Consider the following 21,586-nt stretch of genomic DNA (forward strand, 5'->3'; position numbering starts at 1 on the left):
CTCTTCTCTCTACAAATACACAGTGCAGATGGGATCCGTGTGAAGAACTGTACGATACCAAAATGCTCAGTTCTAAATTTGATCCAAACATGTCAATTTCAAAATATGAACTTTCTCTCTACAGCTTATAACATTTTAGAGTGGCTATATAAACAAGAGAATATTTCTATAGTCAATATTTTGACATAGAACTGGAAGAATGTGAGAAATTGGGTTGTTGGTTGAGTACAAGTGAGAGTGCTTCTCAAGCAACAACCACAATCCTTGGTAGGATCAACCACAAAAAAATGATTATCCCTCTAGTAGCTTGGCACAAAAGCAGTCAGGCTTAACTTAGAGACAATGTGTAAAGTACTTAAACAATAATAAAGTGAAAACACCACACAAAAAACCCACACCAATTCAGAAAAATGGGGAAGAATATAATACATTATTTGACACCAAAAGGACAAAAATCCAATCAGTAGACCTGACCTGGAGTTATGTATTTTTTAAATTTTAGATAGAAAATAGCACCTAATAGATCAAAGGGTTAACTGCAGACATCTAGTCACATGAGACTGAGGCAAAACCAAAAGTTATAGATCGAATACACAAAGTGGATTGGACCTGGTCTCTGCTTATCTTTGGACTTAGATCAATTCTTCAAAAATGTCTGAGAAGGTAAAGTCCACTAGGACAAGGCAGCCGGTGGTGTCTGTGGAAGAGGTGTTGTCCACTTGGAGCCACTGGACGAAGTCGCAGTGAAGATTTCTACGTTCAGACTTTGGATCTGATTTAGATCTTGGCAGTTATGGTTCCACCGTCGTTTTTTTATCGGAAAACCCATCTGCCGGCTTGGTGGTCCGCCCGCCCTATTTAGATGTTGGTGGTTCAGTAGGCGATAGACCTTCCAATTCCTGCCAAATCTGCCAGAAATCATTATCTGTGTCAACAGCTCCTTTGTAAATAATGGTTGGTGGTGGGACACTGTTAGAAATGGGGTGTTTGGTTGGCAGTCAGGTTACCCCGTGTCCAAGCAAGAACCCTCACTCTAGTCAGGGTAAAGGAGAATCACCTTCAGTTAACCCCCGCTCATCCCCTTGGTAGCTTGGCACAAGCAAGCAGGCTTAATTTTGAAAGCAATGTGAAAAGTACTTGTACAAACACACACAGTAACCCAGTATAAACACTACAGAATGACACAACATATGTTTAGAAAAATAGGTAATATTTATCTAAATAAAACAAGACCAAAAAGACAAAAATCCAACATTCACCAGGAAAGTTATGAGTTTAAAAATCAAAAGAGTCTTAAATCCTTTAGAAAACAGTGAGAACGTGGTTAGCGTACAAAAGTACCTGGGTAGGGTCAAAATAACACAGCACGGGTGAGTGTGCATCAGAAAAGGCCAGCAATGCGTCGATTTCTCACTCGCAAGCGAGACCCTGTGTCGTTCCTTCTCCGGTCACGTTGGCGTGCATCATTTCTTTTGTGAGAGCGATGCGTCAATCCGGACAGGCACCTCAGGTCCGGGCAGGCTTTGCATTGTTTTTCCATGCCAAGTGATGTTGCATTGAAAATCCGGTCGCACAGTATCACAAAACCATGCTGCATGGGGTTTGCGTCGTTATCAGCCTCCGTTAGCGGGTGTTGTGCATCATTTCTCTAGCCATGTTGTGTCAATCTTCCAGCCACAAAGCAGTTGGAACGCTGATTTCAGCCGCGAAGCCGGCGTGTCGTTTATCAGCCGTGTGACAGAAGGTGTGTCGGAAATTTCCCCACACAGCGGTCTGTGCGTAGATTTTCAGTCTTTGTCTGACAGCCTCACCTTTCAAGGGCCTAGGAACTGGATAGGGCACCACTTGGCATGGCAGGTGACTCAGCAGAGAGTCCAGGTGCTGGCAGGGGAAGTCTTTGATGGCCCTGAGACTTCAACAACAGGAGGCAAGCTCAGTTCAAGCCCTTGGAGATTCTTCTCAAGCAGGAGTGCACACCAAAGTCCAGTCTTTGTCCCCTTTCACAGTCAGAAACAGCAACTGCAGGATAGCCCAACAGAGCACATTCACAGGCAGGTGCAGGGGCAGCACTTCTCCACAGCTCTTTATCTCTTCTCTTTGGCAGAAGTTCCTCTTGGTTCCAGAAGTGATCTGATCTTCAGGGGTTTTGGGTGCTCTTCTTATATCCCTTTCTGCCTTTGAAGTAGGCTTACTTCAAAGGGAATTCTCTCTTGTTTGTGAGATCCTGCCTTGCCCAGGCGAGGCCCCAGACACACACCAGGTGGTTGGAGACTGCATTGTGTGTGGGCAGGCACAGCCCTTTCAGGTGTAAGTGACCACTCATCCCCTCCTTCCCAGCACAGATGGCTCATCAGGATATGCAGGCTACACCCCAGCTCCCTTTGTGTAACTGTCTAGAGAGAGGTGCAAACAGCGCAACTGTCAAACTAACCCAGACAGGGAATCCAGAAACAGGCAGAGTCACAGAATGGTTTAAGCAAGAAAAGTCCTATTTTACGAAAGTGTCATTTTCAAACACACACTCTAAAAATCAACTTCACTAAAGGATGTATTTTTAAATTGTGAGTTCAGAGACCCCAAACTCCACATGTCCATCTGCTCCCAAAGGGAATCTATGCTTTCATAATATTTAAAGGCAGCCCCTATGTTAATCTATGAGAGCGATAGGTTTTGCAACATTGAAAACCGAATATGGCAGTATTTCATTGTCAGGACATGTAAAACACATATGTACATGTCCCACCTTTAACATACACTGCACCCCGCTCATGGGGCTACCTAGGTCCTACCTTAGGGGTGTCTTACATGTATAAAAAGGGAAGGTTTAGGCCTGGCAAGTGGGGACACTTGCCAAGTCGAATTAGCAGCTTAAAACTGCACACACAGACAATGGAGTGGCAGGTCTGAACCATGTTTTCAGGGCCACTAATGTGGGTGGCACATCCAGTGCTGCAGGCCCACTAGTAGCATTTGATGTACGTACCCTGGGCACCTATAGTGCACTGTATAAGGGTCTTACTGGTAAATCAAATTTGCCAATCATGGAAAGTCAATTACACATACATTTCACATAGGAACACTTACACTTTAGCACTGGATAGCAGTGGTAAAGTGCCCAGAGTGCCAAAAACAGCAAAAACAGAGTCCACCACACATCAGCAACCTGGACAACAGAGGCAACAAGTTAGGGGAGACCACGCCAAAGATGCCAAGTCTAACAGACACCAGACACCCTTACCGCCTACCAGATTTCGATATGCCTTACTACCAAACTATGGCCGTCCAACCTCCACATCTAAGTAGGTGGTTTGAATTGGAAATTAGTTAAAAATGTACTTTTATTTTCAATTCCACTTTCATTTTCAACTGGGCAACTTGTTGCTGCTACTGGACTGGAAAAAACATGACTCCCTCCATCTCTGGACTTGAAGGTAGGGAATCCGCATTGCCTAGGTACGTTGTGTGGTCACTGCACATGAGCTCAGGACCACTGCTGTTATGTACATGTCACAGTAATTTTTAAAAAATTACTGTGACATCCATGTCAGGAAAACAATTGTGTCAGACCAGGATAGGGATACACTGGTCCAACACACATATCGCACACATACACAAATGTCATTTTGGTGTCAGTGTTCATTGCCAACGAATGCTGGCACCACAATGACATTGCAATCACTTTTGTCAACTATGTCCATATGTTCACATTGCAAGGGGACCTGCACCTACAATGCTGTGCTGCTAGTTGTGTATGTGAGTCAGTGTATGTGTGTGTATGTGTGTGTGGGTGTATGTGTGTGTGTGAGATTGAATTGCCGTGTTGAGATGGTGGGAGCTGGAGTGGATGATGTGGTTGTGCCAATATGTGTGCTACTTGCAAATGGGCCTGATGTTTGTTGGGTATATTTGGCTGTGTTTTGTGTTGCTGTGTGCAACATTCAGGTGAGTGTTGTTGTTGTGTGGTGGTCATTGTCATGATGTGTGTAGTTGTGCCTTCGTGTGAGCGTGAAATTGTGTTGGCTGTTGTGGTTGTGTCATTTGTGGGTGCAGTGTCAGTAGTGTATGTATGTTGTGTCATGAATGTATGACAATGTGTGTTTTCAACATGTATCTGTTTTGGTGGAATGGCAATGGATAATAGTGTAAATGTAGTATGTTGTGTAGTGTGTTGTGCAGGTCTGCACATCTGGCCAAAGTACAGTTTTTGTGTGTGTGTGTCTTACTTCTATTCCATAGCCACTGCCATCGTACAATGTCCATTGGGACCCACGACTGACTCCCTCTGTTAGCAATCTGCCCCCAGTACACCGCCTGTAGAACTGTAACATCTTCCTGACGGCTAGAAAGAGCACTCCATTGCGTCCGTCAGCAGCTCAGCCATAATACATCTAAATACAGCGACCATTGACTTGGTGGAGTGCTCAGGTTTGCCGCTGCTGTGGATCGGCAGTAATAATGTCAAGATCTAAGTCAGGCCTTTAGTCTTTCTTATGGAAAATTAAAATCTCCAGCAGTATGGAGCTGCAGGCTGCAGCTAATGAGAGCTCCGTAAGGTCAGATACCTCTTCTGCAAGGAGCCTTTGAGTAGGATTTGCTGCTGTGGAGAAGAACGTAGTGGGAAATGCCATAAAATAAGGCCACACTGATGCACCTCAAGCAGGTCAGGAGGAAGGTAGGTTCTAATCTCCTTTTGGTTTTCAGGGCCCCTTTTTCAGAAATGTTTTTAAGTCCCAAGTTTTGGATTTGGGCTATCTAGACACCTATAGCACCATTCTCTAAGGTCAAGGGCTGGGGGACACCACTTGGAGGTTAAGGAATAACTCAGTCAGGGTCCAGGTGTGGGTTCAAGGTGGTTAGTCCTTTTTTGCCTCTGAAGCTCTGACTAGGAATCAGTCTGGAAGTCTTATGTTCAAGCAAAAAAGCCAGGTCTCAGGCATTGGGGCAATCCTGTGAGGGCAGAGGACAGGCTTTAGGAAGCAGGGCATTCCTCTTGGTGCAGCAGGTCAGACCTCTAAAGTACACAGAAGGGCACTGTCAGCCCTCTGAAAGTCCTTCAACAGGTCCAGAAGTGAAATGAAGAGAGGGTCTGAGAATCCTACTGCCACCATTGAAGTGGAAGAAACCTCTAGAGTTTCCCCCCCACAGAAGTGTCTGGAATTGCCTACCTTCCTGCTTTGGTATGAGTCTGTCTGCCATTAAAATATACTACAGTGAAGTTATCTATGTGTGAGATGAGGCAGTGATTATGAAGTGTAAATACGCCTGTATAAAGATCTGAAAACCCTTAGAAATGAAACATGATATTTCTATTGGCTCCCAAACAAAAGCTATCACTTATTAAATGCTAGAAAGTAACCCAATATTGTCCTATAGGACAAGTCGGCCAAATAGTAGTGAAACATGAATGTGAGTTTTTCAGTACCTGGACATGCGATTCCCTAATCAGAGTCGCAATTTTAAGGAATCGCTATTTTTGTGATTCCTTATAATTGCACTGCAAATTCCTTTCATAAATCATGAAAGGTGATTTTGCATTCGCAAATGTTAGAACTTTGCAATTTGCACCATTTGCGAATGCAAAATCCTTTGATACATCTGGCCCTAAGACTCTTTTACACATTTTTAAAGTGATATTTCAACTTGTGCTTATTGGATCTTTGTCATTTCAACCTTATTTTATTCAGACAAATGTTATCTATTTTTCTAAACCTGAGTGGTGTTTCTTTGTGGTGTTTTCACTGTGTTACTGTATCATTTATTGCACAAATACATTACACATTGCCACCTACGTTAAGCCTGACTGCTCAGTGCCAACCCACCAGAGGGTGGGCACAGGATAATTTGGATTGTGTTGTGACTAAGTGTAGGAAAGTACCATCTTGCCTGGCATGTTACCCCCATTTTTTACTTGTATGTATGTTTGTTTTCGCCTGTGTCACTGAGATCCTGCAAGCCAGGACCCCAGTGCTCATAAAGTGTCCCCTGCATGTGTTCCCTGTGTGGTGCCTAACTGTATCACTGAGGCTCTGCTAAACAGAACCTTAGTGTTTATGCTCTCTTTGCTTTTAAAATTGTCACTGCAGTCTAGTGACTAATTTTACCAATTCTGATTGGCACACTGGAACACCCTTATAATTCCCTAGTATATGGTAACTAAGTACCCAGGGTATTGGGGTTCCAGGAGATCCCTACGGGCTGCAGCATTTCTTTTGCCAGCCATAGGGAGCTCAGACAATTCTTACACAGGACTGCCACTGCAGCCTGAGTGAAATAACATCCACGTTATTTCACTGCCATTTTACACTGCACTTAAGTAACTTATAAGTCACCTATATGTCTAACCCTCACTTAGTGAAGGTTAGGTGCAAAGTTACTAAGTGTGAGAACACCCTGGCACTAGCCAAGGTGCCCCCACATTGTTCAGGGCAACTTCCCCAGACTTTCTGAGTACGGGGAAACCATTACACGTGTGAACAATATATAGGTCAATACCTATGTGTAGTTTCACAATGGTAACTCTAAACATGGCCTTTTAACATGTCCAAGATCATGGAATTGTCCCCCCAATACCAATCTGGTATTGGGGTGCCAATCCCATGCATCCCCGGGGCTCCAGCATGGACCCCGGGTACTGCCAAACTAGCTATCTTGGCTTTTCTCTGCAGCTACCGCTGCTTCCAACCCTCCGACAGGTTTCTGCCCCCTGGAGCCTGGGCAGTCCCAGGAAGGCAGAACAAAGGATTTCCACTGAGAGAGGGTGTTACACCCACTCCCTTTGGAAATAGGTGTTAAGATCATGAGAGGAGTAGCCTCTCCTGGCCTCTGGAAATGCTTTGAAGGGCACAGATGGTGCCCTCCTTGCATAAGCCAGTCTACAACAGTTCAGGGATCCCCCATCCCCTGCTCTGGCACAAAACTGGACAAAGGAAAGGGGAGTGACCAATCCCCTTTTTATCACCACCCCAGGGGTGGAGCCCAGAGATCCTCCAGTGTGTCCCAGAGCTCTGCCATCTTGAATGCATAGGTGTGAAGGCACAATGGAGACCTCTGAGTGGCCAGTGCCAGCAGGTGACATCAGAGACCCATCCTGATAGGCTCCTACCTGGTTAGGTAGCCAATCCTCCTCTGAGGGCTATTTAGAGTCTCTCCTGTGGGTTTCTCTTCAGATAACGAATGCAAGAGCTCACCAGAGTTCCTCTGCACTTCTCTTCAACTTCTGCCAAAGATCGACTGCTTACTGCTCCAGGACACCTGCAAAACCATAACAAAGTAGCAAGAAGACTAGCAGCAACATTGTAGCTCCTAATCCTTCCGGCTTTCTCAACTGTTTCCTGGTGGTCCATGCTGTGAGGGCTGTCTGCCTTCACCCTGCGCTGGAAGCCAAGAAGAAATCTCCTGTGTGTCGATTGAATCTTCCCCCCTGCCAACGCAGGCACCAAACTTCTGCATCACCGGTCCTCTGGGTCCCCTCTCATCTTGACGAGCGTTGTCCCTGGAACGCTGGATCCAAGTGACCCCGACAGTCCAGTGGTCCTTCTGTCCAAATTTGGTTGAGGTAAGTCCTTGCCTCCCCATGCCAGACTATAATCCTGTGTTTGCATGATCTGCAGTTACTAGGGCTTTGCACCTTTAAAAGACTTCCTTCATGCACAGCACAGCCCAGGTCCCCAGCACTCCATCCTGTATTGCCGAACTCGCTGAGTTGACCTCCGACTTCGTGGGACCCTCTTTTGTTGTGCTGAGACGACCACCGTGCTCAGATTTCCTGAACGCCTGTTCAGGTGCTTCTGCAGGTGCTGCCTGCTTCTGCATGGGCTCTCTGTGTCGCTGAGCGACCCTCTGTCTCCTCTTCCAAAGGGCAACCGCCTGGTCCTTCAGTGGCCATGGTAGTACCCATAATCTTCACCTGCAACTCTTGCAGCTAGCAAGGCTTGTTTGCAGTCTTTCTGTGTGGAAACAACTCTGTATCCTCCAGCACCCCATGGGACATCTTCTGACCAAAGGAGAAGTTCCTGGCATCTTCCGTTGTTGCAGAATCTTTGGCTTCTTCCACCTGGAGGCAGCCCTTTGGCACCTTCATCCGGGTTTTAGTGGGCTCCTGCCCCCCGGACACTTGCGTGACTCTTGGACTTGGTCCCCTTCCTTTGCAGGTCCTCAGGTCCAGGAATCCATCTTCAGTGCTTTGCAGTCAGTTGTTGTCATTGCAGAATCCCCTATCTCGACTTTACTGTCTTTCTGGGGTAGTAGGGTAACTTTACTCCTACTTTTCAGGGTCTTGGGGTAGGGTATCTTGGACACCCTTAGTGTATTCTTACACTCCCAACGACCCTCTACACACTACACTAGGCCTGGGGTCCATTTGTGGTTCGCATTCCACTTTTGGAGTATATGGTTTGTGTTGCCCCCAGGCCTATTGTCTCCTATTGCATTCTATTGTGTTCTACAGTGTTTGCACTACTTTTCTAAGTGTTTTACGTATCTGATTTTGGTTTGTGTGTATATTTTGTGTATATTACTTACCTCCTAAGGGAGTATATCCTCTGAGATACTTTTGGCATATTGTCACTAAAATAAAGTACCTTTATTTTTAGGAACTCTGAGTATTGTGTTTTCTTATGATATAGTGCTATATGATATAACTGGTATAGTAGGAGCTTTGCATGTCTCCTAGTTCAGCCTAAGCTACTCTGCTATAGCTACCTCTATCACGCCTAAGCTGCTAAAACACTACTAATCTACTAGTAAGGGATAACTGGACCTGGCACAAGGTGTAAGTACCATCAGGTACCCACTATTAGCCAGGCCAGCCTCGTACACTAGGCCTGACTAAATTGTGGTCCCTACTTGGACAAGGGTATATACACTGCCAAATAGAGACCCAATTTCTTACAGCAAACATCTATCAACCAAAGGCTAGTGAGGAGTACATCAAGAGCACTGAATATGGACATTCCTCCATACAATCACCTGGTCATTACCTTTGGTTTCAGAATTCATATTACCAACAGCAACCTGCTGTAAACATCCACTTTGACTTTCCAATAGGGGTATGTGAGGGTATGAGGGGGTATGGTCACTATCAATGCTGGATAAGGCAGCCCCACCATCCAACTGATTTAACAAATGCCTAGAAACAAAAATATAACCAATCACAGACTGGCAAGACCGATCAAGTAGGTAACAGTTGTGGGGTAGCCTGGATCTTGGTGCTAAATTGCATTACAAATATCAAAGATCAATTAAAAACAATACAGCTTGCAACCCTATGATCTTACCTCTGAATAAACCCCACTGAAACATTAGCCTCAAATACACTGCTGTTGCTAACTATTGAAGATTTCTCTAACCCTAGGAAGGACTAAATGAATCCCCTTATCCATCATAGAATACTTTGTATTAAGACTGGCTATGAAAGCAAACAAAAGAGAAAAGTTATGGCTAACCCTAGAGACAAAGTTGTAGTTTGTAAAAAAACATTGACAAACTATACTAAGACCCACATTTATACTATGTGATGCAAAACGTCCCAAACGCTTTTTTGCGCCCAAAAGTATAGCACCAGCTTGCGTCATCCCAGAGCACCAGCCGGGCTCAAAATATATGGAATCGCGCAAGCCGGCACTAAGAGTGGACTACTGTCTGGTAAAATGACATTAGCCAGGTGGAGGTGGCAGAACGGGGGAAGAGGGCTTTGCCTCAAAAAATTACACTAGGCTGGTTAGAAGCAAAAAAAATGCTGTTACCCAGCCTAGCATAATTTCCTAATGCAAAACCATCCATACCACTGCCCACCACCCCAATGGCCAGCCCTAGGAACAAGGTCCCTTGGGCATGGGCATTGCACCCAGTGCCATGTAGGAGTCCCATTTCAGGGCCCACAATGGCACTTGATATTTTTTTTAAAACACTTACCCTACCTACCTGGGACGGTAGGACCTGTGGTGTCCCTCTAGTGTGGGTGTGGGTGTTCCTGGGGCTTGGCGTGGGCACCTGTGGGCCCTTTTCATGGTGTTTGACCATGGAAATGGGTACACAGGTCCCCTAACACCTAGTCTGACCTAGGCATAAATAATGGCGATTAGCAGGCTTAGCACCATTATTTAGGACTGCCTCCCACCTGTGCACCTTTTTTGCGCAGGAGGATAAAAAGGAGCTAGGGACTTTGAGTCATTTTTTTTACATGAACGCCTACCTTGCATCTCATTGAGGCAAGGTGGTTTCACGCATTCAAAAAATGAAGTTAACTCCAATATTTTGACGCTAGGCGGGTCTAGCATCAAAATATAAATATGGAGTTAAGTTTGCGCTGTATTTGCATTAAAAAAAAGATGCAAAATTATTGTAAATAGAGTATATATATGCCCTTAGGTTTGTTAGTACAGCAGGCCAAATGAAACACTTAAAATAAGTTACATTTAGTGGGAATTGTGCAAATAACACAATCTAGGGTCATCTTAAATCAAGAGGTTAAATCCACCTGTGCACACCCTGAGGGGCTAAATGTCAAAATAATTTTTTTACAGAATACATTATTAGTGGCTCAGGTTTCCTGTAACAGGACAATATCATATAATTTGATATAGTTAACCCATTTTTCCAGAGACAATTTGCTCAACACCCCAGAAATGTTCAAATGTAATACTGTAATCAAATTGGGTGCCTCCATGTGTTGGGGTGGTGGATTTGATGACAGCCTTAACTCCCAGGGCAATGGAGCAACCTCAACATTACCACACTCAGATCCAAACTCATCAGAGAAGAAAAAGGTAGCAATATGGAAACGCCCTGTTTGTCGTCTGCAATGTACACCAGAGAATCCTGATGTCAATCATTCTTTGGTATTTAAATTAAGGCTGTATAACACATTATAGGTGGAGGGAGATGGATGTGGACATGAGAGAGTAAGGAAAGGAATATGGTAACCTGCTAATACCCTACCTGGTGACCTGAAGGCTCTATAAAAAAGTACAACTGGAGAACATTCATTGTGACATGGTATGATCACCGAATCAGATCACAAGCAACATGATGATTTCTGAAATTAATAATTTTACAGTCACCTCTGTATTCCTTCTCCATGGTATCCAGCTAGCCTACCCTCTGGGTGAGCACAATTTCATTAAACACCTGAACCTTCCACTTAATACTTAATGTTCCAATGTAGCCAGTGGGTAACCTTGTTAACAACCTGTTCTGTAGCTTCCACTGCCTGTTGGGCTAGACTGGACACATCAGCCAAAACTAAAACATAAGGACAGGGAGCAGGTGGTAAATCACACACTGGGGTACTATCAGCTCTTAGAGATAAAATGGATGGGTTCATGGTAAGTTGAAAATGGCTGTGTATCCCTCACATTCTCAACATAGATACTTGCCACTGGGTTGGAGTAACCAGTTTTACCTAATGGGGCTTCCATTAAAATCTTCTTCACCAGCGTCCCTCCCTCCGGTTGAATTGTCTGCATCAAACACACGGCCCAGATTTAAGAGGGCTAGCGCCATTCTAACAGCATATTAGCATCATTTTTTATGCTAATGTGGTGGTGGAAGGCCAAAAACGGCACACCATATTTACAAAGTGTCACAATGCTTGCATTGCGCCACTTTGTAACCCCTTGCCCCACATTATGCCTGCATGGGGCATAATGTACGCATAATGTACGCATAATGTTCCAGCTCTCGGGGGGGCTGAAAAAATTGTGCAAAGAAAAGAGCTTTCTTTGCCTCATTTTTATCAGCATTTTTAATGCCAGCTAAAAACAGGTATTAAAGGGAGGCTCCCATTGTTCAATTGGGCCTCTGGGTGCTTGCAGAATTAGCATCCAAATTTTTTATGCAAATCCTGCAAAGCACTGGACTAGCATACAAATTGATGACGCTAGTACCCCTGACTACCGCCATGGTGTGCCATATTTTAAATACAGCGCACACATGGTAGCATTAGGGGGCAGTAAGAGGCACAAGAAAAGTGGTGCTGCACCAGGTGCAGCACCACTTTTCATAAATCTTCCCCCAAGTACTTGGCGGAGGAGCGGAGTGCATGTTAGGTGTGGTTCCGCTGGGGCCCTGTAGAGATAGATGTTTCTCAAAGACACAAAAGCAATAATATAGTTGCCAAAGACAGGAATCCAGAACATATTTATATTTAATACTGATCTGCATAATTAATTAATTCTTAAAACCACTTTGCAAAAGTTTGTTAGTAGATTGATGATGAGCTGATTCCTTAACAATTTCCTGGATCCTATGGCTGGGGCCCTGTTTTTTCTAGATCAGTGTCTTGTGAGGCTAAGGCAACGAAAACTCATTCTTCAGTTAGAAAAAAGGGTCACCGCTCTCAGAAACACAGGTCATATCAGACCCATGACCACCAGCGTGGACAGCCACAGGGAGGTTAAGTTGACTTCCAACAGCTGGGGGATGTTCTAACAAATCCATGTTGAGCAAAAGATGCCTATGCGTTAATTGGGTTTCCTTATTGATGACCCCGACGGCCTGCTCAATAAAAGCATCCAAAGTGTTATTTTTAGGGGCAATGCTGGCATTTGCTTGACCCAATTTGAGTTTCCAGATAATATCTCCAGAAGAGTCACAGTATATAACAAATACAGTGACAAGTTAAAGTGCCAAAGTCATTTACATGATTTACAGATATAAAGTACACTGCAAATGCGTAAATGTACATTATAAGCAGCCAAATACTGGGTCAGGGGGTCACACGGGGAGGAGTGGTTACTCCGGCAGTGAAAGACGAAGACAGACTGTCCCTTCGATCGAGCTTTGCCCAGGGACAGCCCGTTCGCTTTCTGCGCAACAGGTGTGGTGAAGTGCTTCCCTAGCACTGGGTGACGATACCCCATGCCCAATGGCTCATGGGGCTTGAAGTCCTGCTTTCTCCCCCACATTACCTGCAAGCAAACAAAGTACCTCCAAACAATGAGTCCCATGCAGCAAGTGCAGTGAAACACTTGAATAACACTGATTGAGGATTCCAGTGGCTCCTAAAGTCCTGCTTTCTCTGCTTGTCACCTCCAACCAAACAAAGCACCTTCAAATAATGTGCATAATGGGCCGTTACGCCATTACGGGCAGTGAAATACGAGACTTGTGATGTCGCACCCGACGCACCACAACATTGCCGCCGGCTCGATTACGAGCCGGCATCAATGTTGTGGTATGTTTTCCACGGAGCCAGCAGGCAGAAACGCTGTTTTCCCCCGCTGGCCCAGCAGAAAACTCCTTATAAGGTGGGCAAAAGACCTCCAGCACTGGGGGTCCTTTGCCTGCAGCGGCTTTGGAGGTCCTCGAAAAGGAATGCCAAATTTGTAATGAGGCCCAATGTCTTTTTCATGTCCAGTTTGCAACCACTGTCTAGTTTCTAGTCTTTTTTCTGCATTAATTTGCAGCAGTTGCCAACAAGGATGGTGGTTCTGGGGATGTGCCACTATGTTTCAGATAAGGAGAATTCTTTATCTAAATTTTACATTTAATAATAGGTTGAGTAGGTAGCTTTAGTGTTGCTAGATTGAGTTATTGATTTTAGACATTGTGGTTTTATTAGCAGTGGTTAGTAATTTGTTAGTTTAACATTGTACATTTGTTAAGGCCTTGTGTACATATAGGAGTTTTTTACATAATGTTTTTCAGTTATGCTAACCTAAGTATGTTATATATGAAGTGCATGTATTGTGCGTTTCTGACTTTCTTATTGCTTGGTTATGCGGTTGCGGATATATATTTATGTACTCCAGGTAAAGTGGATCATTTTTAAAGGTATTCTGATTGAGTATGTGTTTTTGTTTCTTTGAAAAAACTGTTTGTAATGTTTAATATTGATTTTTTTCTTAACATTTTCATTCCATTTAGCCATTTCCTCCTGTGCCCCTTGACATTAATGTCCACTGTTTTGTCTTTGTGGGTAGGAATAAACTTAACTGGAAGCTTTACTCATGGTTTGGACAATTTCTGCTAAACAGAGCTTGTGAGAGGGCTGAGGATTGGGGAGGGACTTAATGGGGCTGAGTAGCTGTATAGATACTCCCACAATATCTATCTCGGGTAGCAGGGCAACAGGAACCTACAAACAGTAGAGGGACAAAAGGTTAGAAAAATGCCTTAGAGGAATAGTAGAAAGAGAAAAAGATGCCTTAGAAGAAACTGGAAAGAGAAGAAAGACTAACAGGAAGTTTAGAGGATAGACAGAATATAAAAATTACCCAACTAGAAACTATGGTGGTCATTATGACATTGACAGTGACTGTTAAAGTGGAGATAACACTGCCAACAGGCTGGCGGTAATTACCACCAAATTATGACCATGGCGGTGATCCCTCCCATGTACAGCCAATTTACCACACCAACCGCCAAGGCGGTAACACCACTGACCAATGCGGTAGCCATCAACAGCTAGGTGGAAGACAAGGTACCGCCCACCATATTATGACATAGCAAACTGCCAGGATTTCCAGGGCAGTACCAAAGCCATCAGAAGCCTGGCGGAAACAGAACACAGAAAATTTAATACTCACCAACAGGTGCACAGAGGACACCGTTGCTGCCATGGAACTGGAACTTCTGGAACACCAACGCCGACGAAGACAACAACGGTGAGTACAGCCATGTAGCACACAAGAGAGGGAGGGAGGAAAAGGAGAGTGACACACACACACAACACACACCATTCACAAACAGACCATACACAGAACCTGCTGCAGAGTTGAACCAATGTCACAGGACACACATTAAAATAAAACAAGGACAACTATGAAAATCAGCAAACACTATAATTTGATGCCAACAGCCACCACATTGTCCATTCGATTCCAAATGCAGGCAACAATGTTCAGAATGGGCCAATGGCTAGTCCAAAGTACAAAAGGGCCACATGGCCAGAGGGCACAGTCCAATGCCCAACTTGACTCCTTACAACTTCCAGAATCCACTGTTCAGGGACACCATGTTGGAAATGGGCAGGCACCTCGGGGGGGCACTTCAGCTGAAGTGGCGAACTTGCCCACTGGTTCTGGAGGTGGCTCCATGCCCATTTGTCGTTGGTGGGGAGTGCGAGGCCACAGTCTCTGAAATGGGGGACTTGCCCACTGCTTCTGGAGGGGGCTCCATGCCCATTGTCTTTGCTGGAGAGTGCAAGGCCACAGTCTCTGAAGTTGGGGACTTGCACACTGGTTTTGGAGGGGGCTCCTTGAACAACAATCTCTGGAGGGTGGCCTACATGCCCTCTGCTGGAGGGCTTCTGTGTCTCTGCTGGAAGTGAAGGCTGCTGTGTCTCAGCTGGAGGTAAGGGCTGCTGTGTCTCTGCTGGAGGTGAGGTGCTGTGTCTCTGCTGGGGGGGGAGGGCTGCTGTCTCTCTGCTGGAGGTGAGGGCTGCTGTGTCTCTGCTGGAGGTGGAGGATCCTAGCCCTCTGCTGTTGGAGTGGGCCTCTTGCCTTTCATTGGTGGTTGAGTGGGCTTCTTGCCTTTCATTGGTGGTTGAGTGAGAACCTTCACTTTCATTGGTGGTTGAGTGTGAACCTTCACTTTCATTAGTGGTTGAGTGGGATCCTTCACTCTCTTTGCTGGTGGAGGGGGGTCCATGTGTCCCCTCTTGTGATGGGTCCCTTTGGCCTTAGACATGTCACTTTTGTCCTTACCTCCAGGACCAGGAGGTGTCTCCACTGTCCCTGTCTCACATCCTTTGCTTTTCACCACCCTTTTCCTCACTTTCTGAGCTTTAGGTATGCTCTCAGGAGTGACAGCCATCATACTCTAGGGCCATTTTATGCCAGCAGCTGATGATTTGTTGGGAGCAGTGGCAGACTGTTTGGCTGAGGTGCTGGGCTGGGTCATTGGGACCCTGCTCTCATGGGCAGGACGGGGAGCAGAGGGGGAGGGAAGAGGTCAAGGAATACAAGGAAAAGCTTCTTAGGAGCATTGGGTCAGGGTGTGGGAGGAGGGATGGGAATGGAGGTTGAGGGAGTGGTTGTTAGAGGTGTACGTACTGTATACTGGACTAGGGTGCAGGTGCATGGACAGTGTGCAAGTGTGAGGTGGATGGTTGTTGGGTGTCTGTGTGCATGCGTTTGTGTCTCTTAGGAGGGGGGCAGACAGGGTGGGAGAGGACAAAGGGGACATGTGGATGGATGATGTGGAGGTGTCTGCAAGTGAGGTGTGGGTGCTGCATGATGTGGTGATGTGGCAGTGGCTGTTGATGCAGTGCATGCAGGTGTGAGGGTGGATGTGACTGTGAGGAAGGAGGAGGAAGAGGAGGGGGAGACAGTGGGGGCAGTGGATGTGGTTGTGTGTGCAACTGTCTATTGTTTGTGTGAGTGCATGTGGACTGAAGTGTGCTGCCTGTGTTTGACTGTGCTACTCCTGTGTGATGTTTCGTGTGCATGCTTGTCTGTATCTGTGCCTTGGATGGGTTGGGATTGAGGAGACTGGGACTGGGAAGTGGTAGTTGGAGGGGGGGCGATAGGAACAGGGACACTGGCTGCCATCAGAGAGGAAGCTAGAGCCTGAAACAATCTCTGTAGGGCTTCCAACCTACTGTGGATGCCCTCCAGGTATGCATTGCATTGCTGCATCTGGAATGCCAGCCCCTGGATGGCATTCACAGTGGTTGACTGCCCTACAACGATGGATATCAGGAGGTCAATAGGCTCCTCACTGAGGGCAGCCGGGCTCAATGGGGCAGGGCCTGAGGTGCCTGGGGCAAAGAAGATGCCCACCCTCCTGGGTGAGCGGGCACAGGCAACTCGGTTGGGGGCTACTAGGAGGGCGTTGCTGGTACAGGGAGCTCCCATCAAAATAGGAATCAGAGTCAGTGTTGTCACTGCCTGTATCCGCTGTGGTACTCCCCTCGCCCACTGCCCAATGGTACCCTCGCATCGGTGAACTCTGCCTCCTGGGTCCTGTGGGATGAACTTTCCTCAGTCGCTGGTGCCCCTGCTCCTCCATCAGATGATGCTAATGCACATATGGACAGGATGACAGAAGATAATGAGGGGAGAGAGAAAAGGAGCACTGGGTCAATTACAACAACAAGACCACAGTTAGCATACACATTACCATCACACACAGGGATCAGGATTAAGCTGTCAACACCAGAGCAGTACGCGCTCTATTGGCGACAAAAATGCAAAAACCCAGCACTCTCAAAACAAAGTAATTCATGCATTGTGCTGATATGTTGTGGTTTAACCTCTTGCATTGCAGAGTTCAATCCTGAAAACTTATTTTTAATATGCTTACAAATACTGTTCCTTTGCAATGTATTGCTGCAGGTTTTCAGAGTGTGTTAGGGTGTGGCCCCTTTCCAGGGCCTTCCAGAGACTTTCCCTGCAACATGCCTGGGCGTGGTTCTGGGCTGGGCCAAGACCCAATAAAAGAGAGCCAGCCCAACTCCCAGTGCTCACTATTCAGAGGTCCCTGTGCAGAGCAGCAGCTTCTTCCTGAGCTCCTGTTCCGGCGGCCTATTTGGATTTTCCAGTCTTCTGCCCTTCATTCTTCATTGGTGATCATTGTTCCAGGCGGTAAGACGGTGGTTGGACTGTCCCGACACCGTTATTGAGAATTTTCATATTCTTGGTTTAATTCTTAAATGAGTAACAGATTACTTGCGCGCTACCATTTCTTGACATTTATATGGTAGTTGACAAATAGGCAAGATGCGCGATTGGTTTCATAAAGGTTTGACTTTGTTATTCATTGCGTGCTACCATTTCTTGACATTGGCATGGTGGCTTAAGAATCAGCAAGACGTGCGATTCGTTTTATGGTGTTTAAACATTGTTGTCCATTGCGCGCTACTATTTCTTGACATTTACATGATGTTATACGAATTGACAAGACGCGCAACTCGTTTCATGAGAATTTAACTTTGTTGTTCATTGCGTGCTACCATTTCTTGACATTTACATGGTGGCTTAAGAATCGGTAAGAGAAGCGCGATTCGTTTCATTGTACTTTGATCTTGTTATTTATTGTGAGCTGTTATTTCTTGACATTTACATCGTGTTTTACGAATCAGCAAGACACGCGATTCAATTAATGATGATTTTACCTTGATATTCATTGCGTGCTACCATTTCTTGGTATTTTACATGGTGACACTCGAATCGGCAAGACGCACGATTCTCTCCTCAAGTTTATTTCATGTTGTTTATTGTATGCCACTATTCTAAGATATTTATTATGTAATATTCGAGTTGACAAGTTATGTGATTTGTTTCCTGAATCCATATTGTGTTATTCATGGTGCACAATCCTTTTATGGTGTTTACTATATATATATATATATATATATATATATATATATATATATATATATATATATATCTGCAATGTGCGCAATTTGTGTTGAAACATTTTAAGAGTACACAGAAGGCCAGAGTTTCTAGATGCAATATTGTATGGTCCTAGTATACATTCTCAAAACAGGATTTATATGACTGGTTTAAAATTTAGTCAGAATGTTTTTCTGATTCTCATGTAATGGAAAGTACTTGAATAAGAATGTTTCCATTTAATTCATCTTGATTCCCCTACAGGTATACGGCCATCTTGCAACTTAGTCATTTTAAACTTAACTCTTAGATTGTTCATGTTTTCAGAGTGACTAGGCTTAGAATCATAGTCTAGTATTGATTTCAGGAGATATAATTTTCATATTGTGTGTTCTAACCTTTTTCTTACTACAGGTCTCCTTCCCAGCTGTTCCCTTCCTAATCCCCTCTTCCCCTCTTGAACTCTCTCAGTCTCTGTGATTTATCTATCAGAGTCTTGGAGCTGTTCAGTGGTGGACATGTTGGGAACGTGCACAGACCCAGAGGATCTGGTGACTCTGACATAAGCACGATACATCGCACTGGCATTACATTGGTTAAGTGCCATGGCAAGATGAGAGCTAACCCCCGCCAACTGCACCCCTCCTGGGACCCACTAAGCCCTGTCTGACATGGAATGCTACCTATCTAGGTTACCAGATTTTCCTATACACCCATATACCTTGAGATGGATCACGCAGCAATGGCTGAGCTGGCATTAAGGGGCACCCACTAACTGAAACCCACCACCAGGATCCCATGCGACCCAAAAATAATTGTTGTAATGCTCACTATAGTCACACCTTTGTGGCTACGGTGGAGCCCTCAAGTGCCCATCCAGCTCATGGGTAGGCCACTGCCAGTATATGGGCCGTCAGGGGGGTCAGGTTCCAAAGGCACCCCACCCTCATTGGGAGGCCATCCCCATCTGGGCCTCAGCGGTCTTCCAGGCCCAGCATCTCAGGTCCTCCCACCATTTCCTACAGTGGGTGCTCCACCTGCTATGGACCCCCAGGGTCCACACATCCTTTGCGATGGCACGCCACAATCCCTTCCTATGATGGGTGCTGACCTGCAGAGGTAATACAGACAGAAGAACACTATTAATCATACAATCCAGCCAGTCACACATATGGCCCAAAAATACAATTTCCATCTCCATTGGCACACACATCACCAGGAGCACTGCATGTGCACTACCACCAGACATATCCCCACCCAAATTACACCCTCCTAGCACACACACACCTCCTTGCAACCTTGTCACATGCATCATGCCCATGATGTACTCACCTGTTGGTCTGGAGGCCCATATAGCAGGGTTAAGACTCCATCCACCAGGCGCTCTAACTCCTCTGAAGTGAAGGCAGGGGCCCTTTCCCCTGTCACATGGGCCATTGCAGGATCCAGACACCAATTACAGCAGCACACGCAGTGGAGGTGTTGTCCTGTGGAAAGTCAGGAATCAAGTGTGGTTTTAGACAGAAAATGGCGGTCACGTCTGTGGCGGTATACACTGTCACCGCCACCAGTGATCCCCATTGGACACTGTACTCCATAGAGCCCCATTTTAGCCAATGAGGAATAGCACGATGGTGCAAGAGCATCTTCCGCCATGGCGCCCAATGCCGGCAGAGTTACATCACTTCCACCTGTCCATACTTACAGGACAGGCAGTCACCATTTTATGGTGATGGACAACATTCAGAAATTGGAAACTGCGTCATTGCTACAAATTGCACATACATAGCTATTCACAAATTTCCGATTATATACATGCTCTATGTACACTGAGGTGGTGGTTCCATTATTCGGATTGTGACACCCTACTCACTCTTATGTCTCTTAAATACCTACCACTGTGGAGGAATAGGAGGAGGAGACAAGAGCCGGTGTACAGACTCCTTTTGGACTTGGCTACACTGAGGGACAGGCATATAATACTGACCTATAGACTGGACAGGGCCACAATCACAGAGTTCAGACCTCAATTGAAGCCTGATCTGATATCAGCTATCGGTCATCCCACTGGGATCCCTCCTCTTGGGCAAGTTCTGTCACTGCTCCATTTCCTGGCAACTCGTTCTTTCCAAGTGACAGTGGCCTTGGCAGCAGGCATGCCACAGCCAATGTTCTCAATAGTGCTGATAAGGGTTTTGTCTGCCTTGGTCAAACACGTGCAGCTACATCTCTTTCACCCAAGTGGAAGATTTGGACACTGCGAAGGCTGGATTCTATGCAATAGGACATATACCAAATATTATTGGTGTGATTGACGGAACACATATTACATTTGTCCTCCCCAGGCACAATGAACAGGTATTCAGAAATCGGAAGAGTTTCCACTCGCTCAATGTGCAGATGGTGTGCCTGGCTGACCAGTACATCTCCCACGTCACTGCCAAGTATCTTGGGTCAGTGCATGATGCCTTCATCCCGAGGAATAAACAGCATCCCAAATGTGATTGCACAACTACAGAGGCACAGGATGTGGCTAATAGGTGAACTAGAGTCCCCACCCACTGTCTGTCAGTGTATGCCTTCAGGAGTCATCCCCCATAACATTGTGTAAGACTAATGTTTGTCCCTCAATACTTGCAGGTGACTCTGGCTACCCAAATCTATTGTGGCTCCTGACCCCTGTGAGAAATGCCAGGACAGGGGCTGAGAATTGGTATAATGATGCACATGGGCGAACCAGGCGGCTCATAGAACGTACCTTCAGACTCCTGAATGGCAGGTTCAGATTCTGCCATCTGGCAGGTGTATCCCTGTGCTACTCCACTTAGAAGGTTTGCCAGATAGTTGTTGCATTCTGCATGTTGCACAACCTGGCCCTCAGCTGACATGTGCCTTATCTGCAGGAGGAGGAGATTGGAAATGCCCCTGTGGCCGCAGTGGACCCTGAGGACAGTGAGGATGAGGAGGCAGAGGATGAGGCTGTGGTCAACAGAACATTAGTTATGTGGCAATACTTCCAATGACACACAGGTGAGACAGTGGAACTGACCATTCCTCTGATTATTTATCCTTTCCGTGTGGCTGTAGCATGATGGCAGTCAATTCCTTTCCATCTCATCTGACTGTCACCTATGCCGTCTCATTTTGCAGATGTTGGTGTTATTACTGCTGTGTACTGATGTGATGACTACAGACAGCTACAGGTCATTTGTTGTACGCTATCACAGAGTTCAGGTCATTTATACATGATGTAAGTGTTACCATAATTGCACATTTTCTTTACATAAAGCACTCTCACTCAAGTT

Source organism: Pleurodeles waltl, chromosome 2_2 (genome assembly GCF_031143425.1).
Source record: "Pleurodeles waltl isolate 20211129_DDA chromosome 2_2, aPleWal1.hap1.20221129, whole genome shotgun sequence".
NCBI lineage: Eukaryota > Metazoa > Chordata > Amphibia > Caudata > Salamandridae > Pleurodeles > Pleurodeles waltl.